This window comes from Pinus tabuliformis, chromosome J, assembly GCF_031772625.1.
Source record: "Pinus tabuliformis cultivar Carrire ecotype Pingquan chromosome J, CPIR1, whole genome shotgun sequence".
In the NCBI taxonomy this organism is placed as follows: Eukaryota; Viridiplantae; Streptophyta; class Pinopsida; order Pinales; family Pinaceae; genus Pinus; species Pinus tabuliformis.
The window spans coordinates 950,725,306-950,747,302 of record NC_142295.1 but is presented as its reverse complement, the minus strand read 5'-3'; the positions used below and the strand labels follow the sequence as shown (position 1 = coordinate 950,747,302).

Here is a 21,997-nt window from a genome sequence, read left to right as displayed (position 1 = left end):
ATTGCAATACACCTCCCCTGTCAGTCAATAGATATCTAGTTGGGAAAGAGAGCTAAAAAAACATGTTGAGAACACTCTCATGGAAGATACACTGAGTTCCAACAGACAATTTATACTAAATAATGGCTTATGAAGAACATAGTGACGAAAGCAATTGTGTCCAGTTTTGTTGGGCCATCCAAACCAAATTCAGACCTCTAGGAAATTCAAAGGGAATTTCAATTGATCCAACATTGAATCCAACTCCAAAAGGTTCGCCTCAGCTGGATTGAGAAGCACATCCCTTGCCTTCCTCAGATAGAGTTGTCGGGTTCCAGCGCCAAAGATTCGATGCCTATTGACTCCTCTGATGATTCACTGGATGATTAGCATGGTCATGTTTTGTGAAAATTTTGTGTAGTTCATATAATGACTTTACAGTGTTTTTGTCTCCGTTTTAGCTATATAGATACTAGGAGTAATAAGGATATTCACACTTATATTGTACTATTAGACACTTTGAAAACCTTAAAATTTTGGATGGCTTACAATACGGTTAGATGACCAACAAACTTTGTTTCAGTGGGAAGATTAAGACCATCTAACAATGTTAAATGTGTATGTACAACTTATCTACTTTCTGAAAAAAAATCTGCTAAACTTATAAAATATATATATATATATAATTTATAACCTATTTTCATTTATATTTTTAAAATATTAAATTTATTTTAGTATTTCCAAATATATTTGAAAATTATGATTTTGCACAGTAAAAAAGTCAAAACATAAAACAGCTTTAAAAAAAAAAAAAAAAAAAAAAAAAAAAAACCGAGCATACGAAAAAGGTCAAAACATAAAACAGTTAAAGTTAATGAATTTTGCACTTTTGATTAACTTTTTTGTCATTTTAATGTGTTGGGTGTGATTTTTTCAGTGTTGCGTAAGGTTGCCCCTCAACTTCGCCTGCCTGTCTTCACTAAACTTTAATGATGTCTCAACCGTACACTACACGAAACCTATGGTACTGTTGCATTCTTAAAATTATTGAAATATATCTCACTACAACTGTATCACAGTGTATGCGTGTGCGTCCCAAACATTTGTGATATTTTTTATAAATTTATAATTTTTAAATTAATAAAAATAACATTTGTGATATTTTTTATAAATTTATAATTTTTAAATTAATAAAAATATGGTTTTTTTTACATGTGGAAAAATTTATTATAATTTAGTTGTCAAAATAGTTACGAGGATCTTTATTATTAGATATTTTTAGAAAATGTAAGTTGATTCATCAATGTTATTGAATGAAAACCAAATCATTTAAGTAAAAGGCAGACTTTCACTCATACCAAATACCTCTAAATCCGAATTGTTAACTATTTCCTTACATATAAAAAAGATCAACTCTTATCCAAACAAATACAATTCTAGAACATACTCCAAACCCAATAAATTAATGTTAATGTAAAAATAAATTTACTTTTATGACAACAATAAATAACTAAAATACATCTATCATTTATGTTAGCAGAGATTAAAGAACATTAACGTTATTGTAATTATTTCGCTTCATATAATAGCTTGCAGATTTATTAAACACCTTAACTGTTTTTCAAATAAAATAAACAGACCAACATCATGAGTATTAACCACTTAAATTACCCCATCATCCTTGTGTCCATTACAAAGTCCGAAATATTGAGAAAATCATAAAATTTACCAATTGAGTTACGATTAAAAAAACCTATATCCATCAAATTTCCAAAATTTACAATCCAGTTACACTTAGGTTAACTGTCTCCAAACTCGTATTCATGATATTTATTATAACTTTTCAAAATAATAAAAGAAAATTGATGTTGATGTGAGGGTTAGTTTATATTCCAGAAATTTGTTACGGTAAGAAAAATTGGTAACTAAGACATACATTGTCATATATATAGAAATTACATAGCATTATTGTTATTTTAATTATTTAGTTAAATAAAATAATTTATAAATTTATTAAGTAGATTAACTATAATTTAAATAGAGGTGGATACTAATAATGTTTACTATTTAGATTATTTGGTTAATTTTATTAAAAAAAATTAACAGCGAGAAAATTTATTATAAGTTATTTATCAAAGCTATTGTGACAATCATCATTATCATTATTATTCAAAGAAAATCATGTCACTTGCCATTGAAAATATAGACTAGATTTATCATTGTTATTCAAAGAAAACCATACCACTTGTAATTACCCTGGTGGTCCCAACGATAAAAACCAAATATTTTTAAATTTTGAACCATTACATTTGGAAAAAAAACAATTCTTAACCAGCAAAAGACATACTCCAGATCATTCTTATCCATTGCAACATTAACAAATCCAAAATATTCTGAAAATAATATCGATCGCATTTAAAAAAAATGCAGAATTTACAATCAATTTACGTTCCAGTTAACTACCCAAAACGAAACAAATCGGTAAGTTTAAACATTCCATGCAGCGGTTTGCTTTGCAGATCTTCTTTTTTTCCCTTTTATTTCCCAGGAATTTGGGTGATCGTTTTATCGGAATCGCTTATATTTTTTGGGGAATTTTGGCGATTCGATTCCAATCGAAAGGGGAGAAACTTCAGATCAAAGTTTCCCTAAATTAACGAAACTATTATTCAGTGTTCCGTGAATATTGGATCTCTAAACTAACTCACAATTTCTATATAAAAAAAATTAAGAGCTACCGTTCACGGCAATATTTGTTTTAACTAGATTCCGACTACAATGGCCGGGAAAAGCGCACTTTGTACAGCCCATTCCACGGTACTCCCGACTGCCACCGGCAACGGCCCGTTATCAATTTCGAAATCCATGACGTGTGACGGCCATTAGTGATGATGGAGGTGCGCGTCGGTGGGTGGGTTGTCGTGAAAGCAGGCAGGCCGGCAGGGGTGGGGTAGCTCCTCAATAATAGAGTGCCTGTTCCTGTGGGCCCAGAACGCCGCCACCTTTGGACTCTGCATATGGCTGACAGCGGGCCCCAGGGAGGAGGGCGAGCGTCATATGCTCTCTCTTTTTAGTCGCTGTGTGTGGGGACCTCGGGGCTTGTTGGGCGAACCATAGCCGAGAAAGAAGGGGAGTCGGACTCTAGTGAGAGGGCAATTCCTATTTCCACCCCCATAGCAAAGTTAATGCTATGGGGGTACCTGTGTCAGAGCCCGGCGACAGCAATCGACGGCATCGATCATACCCCTCCGACCTGCCCGCAAAAAGCCCTCTCCGACCTGCCCGCCGCCAACCTTGAGGTTCATTCATGGCATTGTATTGATGAAGTAAATCTGCCGAAGTATGGATCCGCCGCCGGTGCAGTTCCCAGGACATCCCTCACATCGTATTGATGGCATCAGGATTAATGCCGGAGGGGAGAGCTCACCAACCTCCTCCGGCCTTCAAAGTCCCGGGAGATTATCTGCAGTTCAATTCCCCAATTCGGAACAGCGCAGACCTGGAGCACCTTCGGCAATTCGGAACAGCGCAGACCTGGAGCACCTGGCCACTAGTTATCGAGAGCAGCGGTCTGCAAGGTTAGTGCTGCTGTTCCTTGATCAGGCCTTTTGATTCGCCTCACTTATCCTGGTTTGGATCCGGTCGCTTTAAAGTTTCTACTACAGTTTTCCTGGTTTCGATCCAGTTCCTTTGAAATTAGTATTTCACTATATATCAACAATTTAGCAGGCAGAATTCTAAAATATTTAAATACCACCAAATACAAGGAAAAGATAACGCAGCATATCCAAAGCAATCAACTGAACGAGAATAGTAATACAAAGCAATATCAAGAACAGTAAACTGAACAAGCAGTAAAACTCATAGGCGTCACATGTTCGTTTTTACCCTTCTGAAAGCTCAACAAGCTGTGGGTACAATTGGTTCTCTTTCAGGTTCAAAATTGATGCTGAAATTGTAATTACATCCTCACGTTCTTGCAGTATATAACATTGCAGCATCTCTATATCTCTTCTCGTTTTGTTAATCTTTGTTTCTTCATAACCTTTTGATTGCTGACTGCGCAACAGTCGCATTTTCTTCTGTAACGTTATCTTTGCAGATTCTCTGTTCTGTGAAGCCATAAAAATAACTGGTAAAAATTAACCACCGTTACATACAATCAGACAAGCCATGCCTATCAAAGCAAAAAATGAAGAATTATGCTGGTGTCCTTAAACAAATCTTTAAGAGCTATAACTAATTTAGATAGAAAAATTGTCTTAATATCTTCTCTATTTGATTTTAAAAGGTTCTGAATATTCTCAGGATCTTGCATCAGAACAGTGTAATTTCTCTGGATTCAGCTTCTTAATTTATTCCACAGCAAAGATTTGCTAAAAAATGGCTTTGCACTGTTGGCCATTGCAAACCTAACAGATGATTTCATTCGCTATGTATGAGTAAAGTGGGCAACAATATTTAAGTACAAAAACAGCCGTTCAATATATGGGATCAAGAAAATAAGGAAAAAGAGGTCAAGTTGAAAGACAAATACCCTGACTTTCTCATAGAGCTTCTTCTCCCAAGCACAAAGTCTCTCCAAGGTCGCGCAATGGCTTCCCTGTGAGTAAGGTTCACCAGTGTTGAGCAATCCAACAGTATCTTTGCAGACAAGAGGTGATTTCAAAGACCAACTCCAGGACAAGGCACTGAAAACTTTAGCAGAACGGTAACTATTCTCTGTAGCACATATCAGTAAATTGACTCAGCCCCATTGAAATAGTTTAGCTCAAAGCAAACAAGCATATTCTAGATTCAAGATCAGAAAAGAATTTAAAGTCATAAGACATGTACATATAGATGCATGCATCGTGGAAGTTTTGAAGTGATCTCATATTTGTGTTCAGAGGAAAAATGTGAGCTATGATTTGGACTAGTATTAGTATGCAAGAAGAAGCTGATTTGAACGGTAGTATGCAAGAAGAAGCTGATTTGAACGGTAGAGAGCTATAATGATCATACATACTAATAAAACTGAACCCAACGAGATGCAAACAATAGCTGGTGTTGAGACGGAAGCTGTCCATTTTCAAAATCAACTCAATACTCTTAAAAATATAATTTCACAGGAAATTTAATCACAAAACAGAACTAATCCATGGAATCTAAAATTTATTTCTGTTTTCACCTTTCGATCGTCTGGAGTATATCCCACAAAGTGATCCAATCCAATTGCCACAAAGATCTAAACATGTTATTATTATAGTGAATTTTGGATTTGGGTAAAAATCTCAAAAATTTTATTTTTGTAAATACAGTGTTTGTAAATACAGTGTTTGAATACTTGCTCGTCAACTCTCAACTAGTTTTCTTGGAAAAGCCATTGAAGGAATTTGGCATACCGGTGTGGTAGTTTATGGGAAGGTGTATTACTTTGGGGGTGGTATTCAACACAGCCCTACAGGGCAAACTCCTTATGGAAAACCGTGGAAAGTGGTTGAGTTGGGTGTCACTCACGTCCCGATGGAAATGTTTGAAGAATTCCTGGAAGAAATAAGCCCTCGCTATACAGCTGAAACATATAGTTTGTTGCACCATAACTGTAACAACTTCAGCAATGAGGTTGCACAGTTTTTGGTTGGCTGCAACACCCCAGATATCTAAACATGTTATTATTAAGGAATTTACTATTATAATTATTAATTTATAATTTTATATTTATTTATTTATTTAATAAATTAACAAATATATTTTTATTATTGATATATTTATTTAAAAATTAAATAATTTACTATTTTATTTATATATCTATATATTTAGTTATCTCCACCTAATATAACTAAACTTATATGTTTATATATGATTTTATATTTATTTACCTCACTAATAATACCATTTATATAAATTAAGTAAATAATTTACCTTTGTATGATGTAATCCAGTTTTCAAAATTTTAGTGTTTATTCTATTATTATGTTGTTCTTTTTAGATTATGGTATATGGAGAGCATTAGTGTCTTTACTCTCCTCGTTATGTTTGCAGGGAAAAAATATGTCCTGTAAAAAAATGGCATCCTATTTTGCCTTTGTTGAAGAATCCATAGAGCCCTCCCCCATGGAGTGTGCGGGTTACGAGCAGTATGTGCATCTCCCCGAGCTCAGTGCCATGTGGAAATTCAAGGAATGGCCTGGTTGGTCTAGAGAGGGGTTGGTAAAGGCTGCCTTACAGTCATTGGAGATTACTTTTCAGTTTGTTTCGTCTGTCCTCTGTGACACAAGGACTTACATTGACAAAGAGGAATGGAAGAGAAGGCTTGAATCCTTAATTAGTTCCGAGATTGAGTTGATTTCAATGATTTGTGAAAATGACAAGCAGGTTCCCACTCTTCAGTTGTCAGTAAGTAGTGGTGTTCTCTCATGGAAAGTTTTCCATGAGGTATGGCAGAGACCTGGTGCTTTACCTGTGGTTAGCAGAACAAGTGAAGAGAGCTTACTTCCTCATTTGGGTACATGGAAAAGCGCTGAAGCTATGGTTTCTAGAATATGGCTTGCCATTGAAGGCCATATGCAGAGGACTCCCTTCACTTTAGGTCTGGGGGAACCAAATATGTCAGGTAAGCCTCTTCTTGAATATGATAGAATCTGCAAGCCAAGATATTTGCACTCTTTAAAACAACATAAACAGTGCCATAATCTAGAAGATGCCAAACTTTGCAATGTCCTCCAGATCTTTGAGGCGTGGGTATTTGTAGGCCAAGAATTGTTGCAGAGAGTATATGAAAGAATAGACTCTGGGGATTTCGTAGGAGCATCCACAGACTGTTGGATGGTTGAAAGGATGTGGAACATGCTCACAGAAATTGTGCATTTGCTTCTAGTGATGGACCCAGATGATTTCCTTTGCCTTAAACACCAGTTGGCAATTAGCAGCACTAGTACGCTTGCAGGTGCATATTGCCTTCGGTCTGCCCCCCTTAGAGACCTTACAAATGCATGCAAGGAACTAAGGCATCTGGTGCCCAAAGTCATCGGTGTTGAGGCTGATCCAAAGGGTGGACCAAGACTCCAGGAGGCACTTATGCATTTGTTTCATTCACATGGACTGCGCTCACATAACACTTCAGGTGCTTACAATGTTGCAACAATACATGTTCTGTTGGCCTTCCAGGCAATAGAAGCCGCGGTGAAAAGGTTTTTCTTCTCGTATCAGCAGCTGGTAGTAACAACCATGGGTAGCACTGAAATGAAGGGTCCATCATATCTAGGTGCTTGTGATGCCCTACGTCATATATATTTTGAACCACCTTATTTCCCCAGTGTGGACAGTGCAAAGACATTTTTGGGTTACTATTGGCACTAAAAGTTACAACTATGGTGGATGGTACACTGGAAGATCTACAGACAAATCAAGTGAAATGTACAAGAGAAAGAATAGTGCCTTCAGTTTTTCAATGTATTACCCCAAATACATACATACACTTTTTACATTGACAGTTTTGAGTACTATACATAGAATTATATTGGATATAAGATTAGACTCATTTTTGTTCATCCCCATCAGTAGGACCAATCAATAGAACAGTGGTAGAAATTTGGGATATTTTTTTTTTCCCTCTCCAACGTGGATATGATACTAAGGATTCATAGTGTGCAATTCCTCCTTCGTTAAATAGTGTAAAAGATTGTCCAAAATTAAAAAGGTAATTATTATCCGTATTAGATTTTACGAGTTGTTCCTTTTTTTAATTTTTTAATTCTTTACCTAAATTTTATGATGAGTTTAATGATATTTATATAATTCATTATAAATTTAAACATGAAATGTAGTTTAATGCTGTTATTTTTATACATTTTTTTAAGATTTTTTTATTCAGTGTGTGAAACTGAGATAATTATAATTATAATTTGTTAAGTTTATTTAATGGAATGCATCATAGTTTTTTTGATGCAATATTTTTTTTTTTTTTTTTATCAGTTTTTTTGTTTTTTAAGATTTTTTAATTCACTGTGTGAAATTGAGATAATTATAATTTTACATTATTGAATTTATTTAATGGAATGTATCATAAAAAATTTAATGTATTAAATCTATATTAGCTCCAAATAAACTCTTTTTATTATAGATCACATGTAGTGTTGAATTCTTCAATTTAGTACTTTTTCTTTCTACCTAGTTCTTTTCCCATACCAATTTACCAAACTTCTACCTAACGGAATTCTTTAGGGCCTTGCTATTTGTGACACTTAGATTAAAGTAAATATTCAGTTTTTGCATTTATATATAGTTTTATTTCATCCATATTTTGATTCTGTTCCATAGATTCCGCCTATCCGTATCCATTATTAGTATTTCAGATCCATTATCAGTATTTTTAAATACATTTCTTCTCAAACGTTGTTGCAGGCATCCATTACCATTTGGAGGCTCTCAATTTTTTATTTAAACGATGAAATAATTTCATTAAATTCATTTACTTTCATAGCGTCGCTACAGTCATCCGTGATCCATGACAGGATTTCAGCTTTTAAAATATCCGTGATCCATGACCGGATTTCAAATAAAGTCATTTTCTTGAAATGGATAAACAAAGGCCAATGAGTAAATTGTGTTGAGGTCCGGGATTCATTTTCTGTCGAAGATCTAAAATATTGAGAACCGACTTTAAACCTGTTGGGCTATAACAAAAACGTGAAAACTAGCACATGACACCCACTAACATCTCATTATATTTTATGTCTACGTTTCACATGGTGCAATGTCTTGTTTCTTAATTATAGGTTTTAAAAGTAAAATTGACTGAACTAAAGTCAGAATGCAGAGGTGACAGTTTGTTAAAAAAAATTATGTTGTAGAATATTTTGTCTAGCCGGGAGAGTCAATAGGACTGGGTTGATGTGGTCGATGGTACAGCACAAGATTGTTATATTTGGTGTTACTTGACAGAAACCTAGTTTGAGCAAAGTTTGTACGTTGTTAAAGTGTGATAACCATTATGATAGAGTTATAAATGGCCATGCTTGTTTGGTAGAGTGTATACAATCCTAATTTCGTTTGGCCTAGTTTGGTTGGTGTTGTAGTAGTTAAAGCATGTTAGAGATAATCTTATCTAAGAAATTGTTTGATGTTGTAATAACTAAGGCCTGACATGACAAGGATAGATGTAGTTTTTGCTTGGAAAAATATTTGAATAGTGAAGTCAATGTTATTATGTTGTTTAAGACCGTATGTTTTTTATGCAAATGAATATCAATATTTATATATTGTTAAAGATGACAGGGATTTTGTGATAAGAATGATTACATAATGTCTTAGGGTTTTGAAAATGTTGAAGTTAAAGTTGTTATTGGAGATCTTTGTCCAAGGCTTGCTTTGTAGATATATGCTATGATGATTGATGTTGATGGGTTATGTTGATGATAATAATTATGTTGCTAAGTATGATATCTATATAGTTTCTTGCTTGGATTTTTACTACTGCTACAAGATTGTCGAGTTTCTCTACTGCAACATTCATAAATAAATTAGGGTATTTTATTTAAGTTGTTGTTGACTAATTTGAGGGTTATAATTAGTTTGACAGGGTTTCTTGAGGATGTGTTTAGAGTTTTTGTTGCTAAATTTTGATTGGTGATATATTGCCCAAAAGACCAAGGAATCTAGGGTTTGTGTTGCTTTGCTTAATGAGTTATATTGTCCAAGGTTTTATATTGAATACTAATATTTAGAGTCAATGCACTATTGAGTTCATAACTTAGTATTGTGAGGAAACCAGAGTTGTTGGTTGAATGACAATGTTAGTTTTGGAGAGATGTTTTAATGACAGGGTTTGATTGCTACTATAAGTATTGCAAGATTCCTTACTAGTGAAATGTACAAGAGAAAGAATAGTGCCTTCAGTTTTTCAATGTATTACCCCAAATACATACATACACTTTTTACATTGACAGTTTTGAGTACTATACATAGAATTATATTGGATATAGGATTAGACTCATTTTTGTTCATCCCCATCAGTAGGACCAATCAATAGAACAGTGGTAGAAATTTGGGATATTTTTTTTTTCCCTCTCCAACGTGGATAGGATACTAAGGATTCATAGTGTGCAATTCCTCCTTCGTTAAATAGTGTAAAAGATTGTCCAAAATTAAAAAGGTAATTATTATCCGTATTAAATTTTACGAGTTGTTCCTTTTTTTAATTTTTTAATTCTTTACCTAAATTTTATGATGAGTTTAATGATATTTATATAATTCATTATAAATTTAAACATGAAATGTAGTTTAATGCTGTTATTTTTATACATTTTTTAAAGATTTTTTTATTCAGTGTGTGAAACTGAGATAATTATAATTATAATTTGTTAAGTTTATTTAATGGAATGCATCATAGTTTTTTTGATGCAATATTTTTTTTTTATCAGTTTTTTTGTTTTTTAAGATTTTTTAATTCACTGTGTGAAATTGAGATAATTATAATTTTACATTATTGAATTTATTTAATGGAATGTATCATAAAAAATTTAATGTATTAAATCTATATCATATTCAAACTACATTCCTACCATAAATATCCACTCATTTCCAAAGTTTTGAGAAAAAATATTAGATAATGTAGTTCAGATTGACTAATAACATATAATTAGTATAGTTTTTTATCTCTACACTTATTTTACAAAGTACTCTGATACTTCTTCATACTCTACTTTAATTTTCTTGCACATGGCCTTGTGTTATTGCTTAAGATGTCATTTAATTTAACTGAATTTATGGTAAAGGTATAAATTTTGCCTTTAGTTTTAATTTTGAGTGATTTTGATTTGATTGTCTTAGATTTGTTAAATTTGATTTTTGATAAATAGTTTTACATGCTTGATTAATATAGGAAAAATACAAAAACTCTTTTGGAAACAAAGTTTGCTTTGGTAGCATTTGTAGTCTTTTGAAGAAAAAGGAAATTTCGTGAATGATTAGTGGTCATGAGTTGCATGTTTTGAAAAGATAAAGAAAATTGTTTCTTTGATTGTCTTTGTTAAGAAAGTTGTTTTCTATAAAATTTGCATTCTTCCAACTCTCTTAGCTAGGAGATTCATTGAAAAAGAAAAGTAGTGTAAATCATCTTAGGTGCATATTTGTAGTGGTTGAGAGTCGAGTCTACACACCACCAGTTTCATCTCCACTACCTTTTGTCTTAAGAAAGCCATAAAATTAACGCTTAAAGTAAAATCAACTTAGTAACTTTTTATTTACTAGGGCTCTGAAACACCAATATAGATCAGGCTAGTGTCTTGGAGTAGGAGAGTAATAAACTCTCCAAGACAACAAAACCAAACAAGTAGCTTATCTTGTGATAGATTAAATCCAGCTGTTTCATTTATACTCTGGGAAAGCTCCTCTTAAAGGAGAAGCACGAGCTCGTGTCCGAACCAGTGAGGGGATCAATCCTCCCTCGTTGGGAACGACGCCAGACACGCACGTATTACAAACGGTAAACCTCGGATTAACCATTGTCGAGGAGCCAGGGGTCACTTGTCGGTAAACCTTGGATTATTGTCAAGGAGCCGGCAAGGGGATTGAGCTTGATACTCTGCCCTTGCGTGCTGTCGGAGTGTAGACTGTTCCCCCAGGTGTACTTGTTGCTGTTGGTAACCTTAGTGACCATAATCTTTAGGATTCTACCGAGGTGACGGTGGAGGGAAGATCCCACTGTACCTGGAGCAGACGTCGGCTAGACTCACTTGGATTTTCCGGGGGATTCACTTCACTCGAGACGGTTAAAGTGGAGGAACTTGTGCCGGTCTATTCATTAAGCAGGTTGCCGGGGTAACTGTTCCACCCGCCACTTCTGTACTGAATCCGGCGATGTTGGGTTTCATCTCCAACTAGCGCTTTCAGTCCGGAAGGCTACTGTTTGTGCTTGGTTTGATGCTCTAGATTCTTTAGGCGTGTGCTTCAAATTTGTTTGGTTCTTTAGAGACTTTAGGCAGTTTTCTTTGAGATTTTACTTTGTTTGCGTGTGCAGTAGTTAAAAGTCTTTAACTGTGGCGGAATTACCGAGACAGTCGCGTAGACTTCGGGGCCAGTCTCCTGAGATTATTTCCGTGGCCGAATTGTTGAGGACATCCCGTAGAATTCGGGGTGAGGACACAAATTGCGTCTGGGGGGCAACCTCAAGGACAGTATATACCAGTGGTACAATACATTCCTCAAGGTCAACCCCAGCCTCAATATGTACCCCAAGGTCAACCCCAGTATCAGAGCCTTGTTTTGTTCATTTGTTATTAACCTTGGAATTCCCTAGCATTGGTAATCTTCAAGCTTATTACTCTTGATATTGGGGGTTTGTTGGGGACAGGTTTTATGTCTCTCCCTTTCATCCCTATTTGAAGGGACCCATTAACGCACCATCTTATGTGTCAGTGTTAGGCAGTTCCCTTTGACCAATTCCAGCGCAGCGACTCATCACAAGTCGCCCCTCGACAATAACATGGTGGCCCCACCTCCAGAAAGAATTCATATGTCATGCATGGGTTAGTCTAAATTTGTCAGAGATATTTAAGCTTATTAATGACCCAATTTCTTATGATCTTAGTTATCGTACAATGTCATCTAAGATCCCCTGAATATTACTTAATCCCAAAGTGGTTTACGTGAAAAGTATAAAATATTTACTAAAAAATGAGACTTCCATGCTTAGTACGCTATGCATTGATCAAGACCATATTATTTACTCAAGCTAAATTATTTTCAATGCAATTTGTATAGGTATTTTAAGAATGAATAAGTGGGGGAGGATTAACGAGTTGGAAGTTGAAGACCCGGAAGATATGATACAATTTTCAGCAGAAGACTTAACATGGACAGAGATTGAGGGGGACCAAGTTGCAGTTATTCCATATTGTCGACTTGATGATTTCATAAGTGGAGAGGAATCAAATGAAAGTGCACCCACCCAATTTCTTCTTAAGAAGCACCGAAGTAAAAAAATAGAGGATATCAAAGTCACCAATTACTCAACATTCTTGGAGTACAGTGTGTGAGTCTCTATATGCTTTTTCAAGATATGTGTAATTTTTTCAATATGCATAAATATTATATCTAATTTGCAGTAATTTTTTTACGTACAGTTATTGGTGTTCATATGGTCCACAGTCGACAAGGAGAATTAGGAGTGCATCATCAGATCCAAAGACAACCCGCAATCGACATGAAAGTATTAAAGTTGGTTGCCAATGTCACTTCTTTGTGCGACGACTTGTGATGAGACCAGATGATGCTGTAATAATATATACTGCATGTAGACATATTGATGAATCCAATGTTATTTGTCATGGGACAGATGCAATCGGAAGGTCCATGAGATTCAATTATGCACCACATTTAAGTTGGCATATGCGATCTACAGTCCAACATTTCGTTAAAAGAGGTTTTAATGCTACAATGATATGGGACAAGTTCATCTCTGATGTGAAGGATGGATCCGGTGAGTTATACACAGGGATACTTCGAGATACCTACATGACAAAAAAAGATATAAGTAACATTTACAATGATATCATAAGGCTAGAGTATGTTAAAGATCAAAGTGATCCAAAGAGTGTGGAGTGCTGGTACAAGGAAAACCCAGAGAGTTTTTTCTTCTACCAAAAACAAGATCTTGTTGAAAATATCCCTTTTATCATAGGCATACAAACAAAGTGGATGTGTTCAATGATGCTGAAATACTCTCACAATAATATTATCTCAATGGATTCAACCTTTAGTACAAATAAGTACGGGGTGAGTACATATTTATCCTAAATCCGATTCATTTATTTAACCTCATATTAATGCATGTATCTTATATAAATGTAATTATGCATATTTTTTGTAATGCAGTATCAACTTTACACCTTAATGGTTTTCGACGAACATCACAATGGGGTTCCAATAGCTTGGGTGATATCATCACGCAACACTATAGCTGATCTTTCTAAATGGATGTCGGCCTTACTTGCAATTGGATACAAAGAGCGACCAGATTGACATGTTCTTGCCTTCATCACGGATGATGCTACTGCTGAAATTGAAGCATTGAGGTGATGTGTTTATTATTTTTACAAGAGGCATAAAAAATATTGTTAATGTATAATCTCACTAAAAATTATGTTATTGCAGGTCTACGATCAAGTGCAAAGTATTATTATGTGTGTGGCATGTTCGTCGTGCATGGTTGAAAAATGTTGGAAACAAGGTCAAAGGGAGGGAAAACCAAATACGCATTTTTCGTGGATTAGGTGAAATCATGCACATGTGTAAAGATGATGAATCTGTGCGAAAGAAAGTTGAAAGCTTATTTGAAGAATTCAGTGAACAAATTTTTTTTTTGGAATATTTTAGAAATACTTGGCTGTCCAACGACAAAATATGTAAGCTTCTTATTGGTGGTTATAATGACTCTATTTTTCATGTCATATGTATACTTATTAATATATAACTAATAAATTTCTTTCTACAGATATGTGGGCAAAAGCATACAGAAATTTTCCACATTCAAATCAAGATACGAACAACGCCATTGAATCTTACCATCGATATATCAAGGAAAGGTACCTATGTGAGAAGAACAATGCATGCCACAGAAGGGTTGATTGGTTAATCTATGTTTTGTTGACAAAGGTTTGTATTATTTTACAATCATATGCGCACATCTTCCGTATATGCCCAGTTTCCGTATATGCCTACATCTTCCGTATATGCCCAGTTTCCGTATATGCCCACATCTTCCGTATATGCGCACATCTTCCGTATATGCCCAGTTTCCGTATATGCCTACATCTTCCGTATATGCCCAGTTTCCGTATATGCCCACATCTTCCGTATATGCCCAGTTTCCGTATATGCCCACATCTTCCGCATATGCGCACATCTTCCCTATATGCCCAGTTTCCGTATATGCACACATCTTCCGTATATGCCCAGTTTCCGTATATGCCTACATCTTCCGTATATGCCCACATCTTCCGTATATGCCCAGTTTCCGTATATGCCTACATCTTCCGTATATGCCCACATCTTCCGTATATGCCCAGTTTCCGTATATGCCTACATCTTCTGTATATGCCCAGTTTCCGTATATGCCCACATCTTTCGTATATGCCCAGTTTCCGTATATGCCCACATCTTCCGTATATGCGCACATCTTCCGTATATGCCCAGTTTCCGTATATGCCTACATCTTCCGTATATGCCCAGTTTCTGTATATGCCCACATCTTCCGTATATGCCCAGTTTCCGTATATGCCCACATCTTCCGTATATGCGCACATCTTCCGTATATGCCCAGTTTCCGTATATGCCCACATCTTCCGTATATGCCCAGTTTCCGTATATGCCCACATCTTCCGTATATGCGCACATCTTCCGTATATGCCCAGTTTCCGTATATGCCTACATCTTCCGTATATGCCCAGTTTCCGTATATGCCCACATCTTCCGTATATGCCCAGTTTCCGTATATGCCCACATCTTCCGTATATTCCCAGTTTCCGTATATGCCCACATCTTCCGTATATGCGCACATCTTCCGTATATGCCCAGTTTCCGTATATGCCCACATCTTCCGCATATGCGCACATCTTCCCTATATGCCCAGTTTCCGTATATGCACACATCTTCCGTATATGCCCAGTTTCCGTATATGCCTACATCTTCCGTATATGCCCACATCTTCTGTATATGCCCAGTTTCCGTATATGCCTACATCTTCCGTATATGCCCACATCTTCCGTATATGCCCAGTTTCTGTATATGCCTACATCTTCCGTATATGCCCAGTTTCCGTATATGCCCACATCTTCCGTATATGCCCAGTTTCCGTATATGCCCACATCTTCCGTATATGCGCACATCTTCGGTATATGCCCAGTTTCCGTATATGCCTACATCTTCCGTATATGCCCAGTTTCCGTATATGCCCACATCTTCCGTATATGCCCAGTTTCCGTATATGCCCACATCTTCCGTATATGCGCACATCTTCCGTATATGCCCAGTTTGGGCATATGCGCACATCTTCCGTATATGCCCAGTTTCCGTATATGCCCACATTTTCCGTATATGCGCACATCTTCCGTATATGCCCAGTTTCCGTATATGCCTACATCTTCCGTATATGCGCACATCTTCCCTATATGCCCAGTTTCCGTATATGCACACATCTTCCGTATATGCCCAGTTTCCGTATATGCCTACATCTTCCGTATATGCCCACATATCCTACCATGTGAAGATACAAAATCTTGGCCCTTGTTGATCATAGACTTATTGGGCAACTCACTAGGATTTGGCTCTTTCACAAAATTATGAAAACTTGTTTGAAGAATACCTATAAGCCTCATATCAAAAGACACAATGTTGTTGATCTCGTTTCCCGTCAACGATAAAAGTCAACATCCTAGGGACTTTTATATATTCTATGGTGTTTTTATAGAGGTGATACTCCTCTTTCACACACTCACATTTTCTGATTAACTCAAAAATGTGGAATTAAACATTCAACATATTCACCTTTGAGTCGACCATGTGATTTTAAAGAAAATAAATAAAAACAAAAAGAAGTAAATACTATCTTCCGTATATGCCCAGTTTCCGTATATGCCCACATCTTCCGTATATGCCCAGTTTCCGTATATGCCCACATCTTCCGTATATGCGCACATCTTCCGTATATGCCCAGTTTCCGTATATGCCTACATCTTCCGTATATGCCCAGTTTCCGTATATGCCCACATCTTCCGTATATGCCCAGTTTCCGTATATGCCCACATCTTCCGTATATGCGCACATCTTCCGTATATGCCCAGTTTCCGTATATGCCTACATCTTCCGTATATGCCCAGTTTCCGTATATGCCCACATCTTCCGTATATGCCCAGTTTCCGTATATGCCCACATCTTCCGCATATGCGCACATCTTCCCTATATGCCCAGTTTCCGTATATGCACACATCTTCCGTATATGCCCAGTTTCCGTATATGCCTACATCTTCCGTATATGCCCACATCTTCCGTATATGCCCAGTTTCCGTATATACCTACATCTTCCGTATATGCCCACATCTTCCGTATATGCCCAGTTTCCGTATATGCCTACATCTTCCGTATATGCCCATTTTCCGTATATGCCCACATCTTCCGTATATGCCCAGTTTCCGTATATGCCCACATCTTCCGTATATGCGCACATCTTCCGTATATGCCCAGTTTCCGTATATGCCTACATCTTCCGTATATGCCCACATCTTCCGTATATGCCCAGTTTCCGTATATGCCCACATCTTCCGTATATGCGCACATCTTCCGTATATGCCCAATTTGGGCATATGCGCACATCTTCCGTATATGCCCAGTTTCCGTATATGCCCACATTTTCCGTATATGCGCACATCTTCCGTATATGCCCAGTTTCCGTATATGCCTACATCTTCCGTATATGCGCACATCTTCCCTATATGCCCAGTTTCTGTATATGCACACATCTTCCGTATATGCCCAGTTTCCGTATATGCCTACATCTTCCGTATATGCCCACATTCCGTATATGCCCACATATCCTACCATGTGAAGATACAAAATCTTGGCCCTTGTTGATCATAGACTTATTGGGCAACTCACTAGGATTTGGCTCTTTCACAAAATTATGAAAACTTGTTTGAAGAATACCTATAAGCCTCATATCAAAAGACACAATGTTGTTGATCTCGTTTCCCGTCAACGATAAAAGTCAACATCCTAGGGACTTTTATATATTCTATGGTGTTTTTATAGAGGTGATACTCCTCTTTCACACACTCACATTTTCTGATTAACTCAAAAATGTGGAATTAAACATTCAACATATTCACCTTTGAGTGGACCATGTGATTTTAAAGAAAATAAATAAAAACAAAAAGAAGTAAATACTATCTAATTAAGTCATTCCATGGCACATATCCATTCACATATCATGAGGGAGACACATTTGAAACAAATACATAGACAAAAAATAAAGAAATGGTCCAAATATTTTAAAGAGCTCTAAAATGATTTCATTCAATATCATAAACAATCATAGGAGAACATTCATGAGATTTCAATGCTTAATTAAAAGTATACGAAACCACAAATTCCATGCGCTCTTGGAAATAGCTGTCTATAAGAGTCAAAAAGACATTACAAACTTTAAGTTCAAATAGAGCAGGTGTGTAAAGTACTCTACAAAATTCCTAATACTTAAATGTAAATTGAATGCATTCATCCTTAAGGGACTAGAATGGAACTCGAATGGGACTCTTGAGGAACAATAAATGGTATATATTAAGCTAGAAGAAAGCAAAAGGAATGCAGACAGAATTACAAATGTATAACAAACTTTACAAAGTTGGATGATTTAAGACTAGGGAGAAATAAATGGGAATTGCTTCAAATAAAATATAGAACACTCACAAAATTGCAGAAGGATGACCGACTTAATGAATTATCTATCCCTTATAGCATCAAATGTTGGAGTATACATTAGTCTTTGCATATTTGTTAATCTAACCAATGGGGAAGTTATTCAGGATTAACAATTTCATTTAAATATTTTCTAAGCCATTCTTTAATATAATCCATAGGAAGGACGATTATGTCGTGTCTTACATCTAATGCAAAAGTATGCTCATATGTTTCTTTTGTATTTGAACATAATTGATTGATGACTGATAGTTGGTCTTCATTCTCATTATTATATGTAACTAACCATTTTTTTATTTCTTCCTTCAAAGAATTTGTTAAGTTGTCGAACTCATTACCCCATAATGTCTTAATAACTTCCAATTCTTGTAGCACATCTTTTGGAACTAACATGGAGTCTGTAATCATTCTTGACCCTTGAATATCTTCAACAACTTTAATACATTTAAAGAAACTATTGCTTCGTTAGTCATTAATCTTTGTACACTCAAAAATAGCATCATTTAACATTTTGATTCTAGCATATAATCTTGCCTTTATCTATTTTATTTGCTCCCCATTTGAAATCCCTTGTTGGGTTTTTTATGCCTACTCAATATGAAGATGCACTAGGGACTAAAACTAATTGAACCAAAGTATGATTTCTTATTAACAAAAAATTAATGCTATGAAAATTACCTACATGTTTTTTTTAGGCATTAAGGTTCAAAAATTGATTTAATGGAGGTATGATTCTTTATTATAAAAAATACAACCTTACACAAGTGTTACACGGAAGCATAGTCCTTGCCATTGAAAATAGGGATTATGTTGCTAGAAAATTTGCACATAGAAGGTGATAACATGATACATATAAAGTATACTATGAGATATTTAAACTAATATTAATATAATATGGAGAATATTAATATATATCTTTCATATTTGTAAGATAACAGAAAATGATTATTCTATGAAATTGTTTTACAAAGCACATTTGTATTCATACTTATACATGACAAAGTTTAGTAATTTATATTTTCCAGAAAAAAAAATCTTGTAATTCTATTACAAAGTAGTAACTTTGGTAGGACTCGTTCAAATCACATTTACATTATGTGCATATACAACTAAATGGATGCCACATTTCTATAGATCTAAATTACAAATTGTGTAGTACAATGCATAATTACATAGTGTTGGTCAATTTGGCATGGCGCTTAACATGATGCTAGAGTTTGTCGAGACTAATAATGTGAAAATTGTGAGAGATTTTTCTTGGGTTTATTTTGGCATAAGCATTCAACCATTGACCATTGAAAATTGTAAGGGATATTTATTGGGTTTCCTTAGCCTTAGCATTCAACCATTGACCATCTCATAACTTCGTTTATGTTTTGAAAAAGATATGAAGAAACAATACTTAATAATGTTTCTTTGGTTTTTCTAAAAATGATCATACTATCTTTAATAACTTTGAAAAATAATGGAGAAAATAGGAATTCAAGTAGAGTGGAGAAGGACTAATTTCTAATTATATGAAAATTTCAGTGTAAAATTGAGGATTTAAATAAATGATAACATTACAAGAACTAGTCAAAATCAAGGGTAAAATAGAAATGAAATAAAAATGTATCCTCTATTTGACTTATATATAAATTAGTTAGAAAATAGGATCATAAAAAATAAAGGAAGTATACATATAAGAAGTCATACTTTGCTATTATTAATTTAAATAGATGATGTTGTGTTATTAACAAATCGTAAAGATACTTGTGATAACAATATAATCATTTCATATAATAGTGACATTTTTTCTTAGTAACAACAACAATTTTATATAGTTGTTCTTTGATCTATAGAGTTAGTGAAAGAATCATGAAAGGACATTATCTATTCTATAAATAGTAAATGAAAAAAATAATAATAACAACGATTTTATATAGTTGTTGTATGGGTTATAAAATTAGTTGAAGAATCATAGAAAAATGTTGAAAAGATTGAGAAAATGTGATTAGTAAAACAATTATGTATTAAAATACAAATTGGTTAGAGAAACATTAATGTATTACATATAATATCAAATTTAATCATAAAAATATAAATAAATAAAAATAAAAATAATTTACCCAAATAAAAGTTAAACAAAGGTTAGGTGTCTCAAATAGAATGCTAAGAAATCTATAAATAAATCTCGACTAATAATACATCTAAAGGAAAATTTATATACATAAAAATATATATTTTACAAAAATGAAATAAAATTGAGAACTGAGTACATGTAACGAAACATGATATTATTCATGAAAAAATAAATGAAAATACTTCATGCAAACATAAGCATTTTTTGTTCTCAATCCCACATAAATTTATTCTATATATTGATATTATTCATGAAAAAATAAAATGAAAATACTTCATGCAAACATAAGCATTTTTTGTTCTCAATCCCACATAAATTTATTCTATATATGTGTGATCTATCCATATAGCATATAATTTTTGTTTCACTCCAAAATCTTATTTGTGAATATAGACTGATTGGATATTGATAATGCATTTTGCATGTAAAGTAAAGATGGATTAAAATGTCTATGAACCATTGTAAAGTAATCTGAGTTAAAGGCTCTTCTTCATCCTTATGCTTCTTGCACTCCTTTTTACAGATCATTGCACTTCTTTGTCATTCTCTAACTTCAATGTTTAAAAACAAAGTTAAGGCAAGGCAAGTGAAACAAGAAAAGAGAATCGAAAAGAACCAAATAAATATTTATTACTATAAAATGTTCATATTAAAAAATAGGTATACATTTCTTTTAGTAAAAACTTTCCAAAAACTAAAATTGTTAATTCATTTCTAAAAATTCTATTTTTTTAATTTTATTTTAAAAATAAAATTAAACAAAATCATATATTATTTCATATAAAAAATAAATTAATATATAGTAATCAAGAAAATTCTCTATTTTGTATATAAAATAGTAAGACATTTTTAAATACCCAAATGATATATATATACTATAATTTTAAAAAATTAAATATTAAAACATGTAATCTTTTAGTATTTTTGAGTATTCAATTATTTATCAAAACTAACCCATTTATATATTATTTCATATATTATTCCAGATAAAAAAGATAATCATTAGGGAATTAAAAAACATGTGAATGTATAAGTTTTTTCTCCATGCAAGTTTGATTGAAAAAATAATATCGTTTCTAGTAAGCATAAAATGTAATGAAAAATAAAAACTAAAGTTAACTCTGTTTAAATTGAAGCTGTATAAAATATAAAACAAGACACGGTGTTGATGCAGGCAAGAATGAAAGTTTAGACGTTTAAAATTTTGGAACTTAACTAATATTGTTTGTTTTTCATATCCACTAGCGACTTCTAACGTAGTTAAAAGAATTTTGGTGGCAAAAATGTATATATCCTTTTTGAATCCAGGACTTGCCATTTTCAAGCACAACGTCACCAAAAATAATTTAATTTTAAAAAAAAATTATTTGGAATTGGATTTATTTACAAAATTACAAAATATCTTAGATGTTGGCATTTTAAAGACATACTTAGCATGTGGAA

General features: G+C 34.2%; 1 pseudogene; it reads left to right on the top strand.

The window, feature by feature from the left end:
- Positions 1-6,027: 6,027 nt before the first annotated feature.
- LOC149229940 (nematode resistance protein-like HSPRO2 pseudogene) lies at positions 6,028-7,320 on the top strand (annotated as a pseudogene).
- Positions 7,321-21,997: the final 14,677 nt, after the last annotated feature.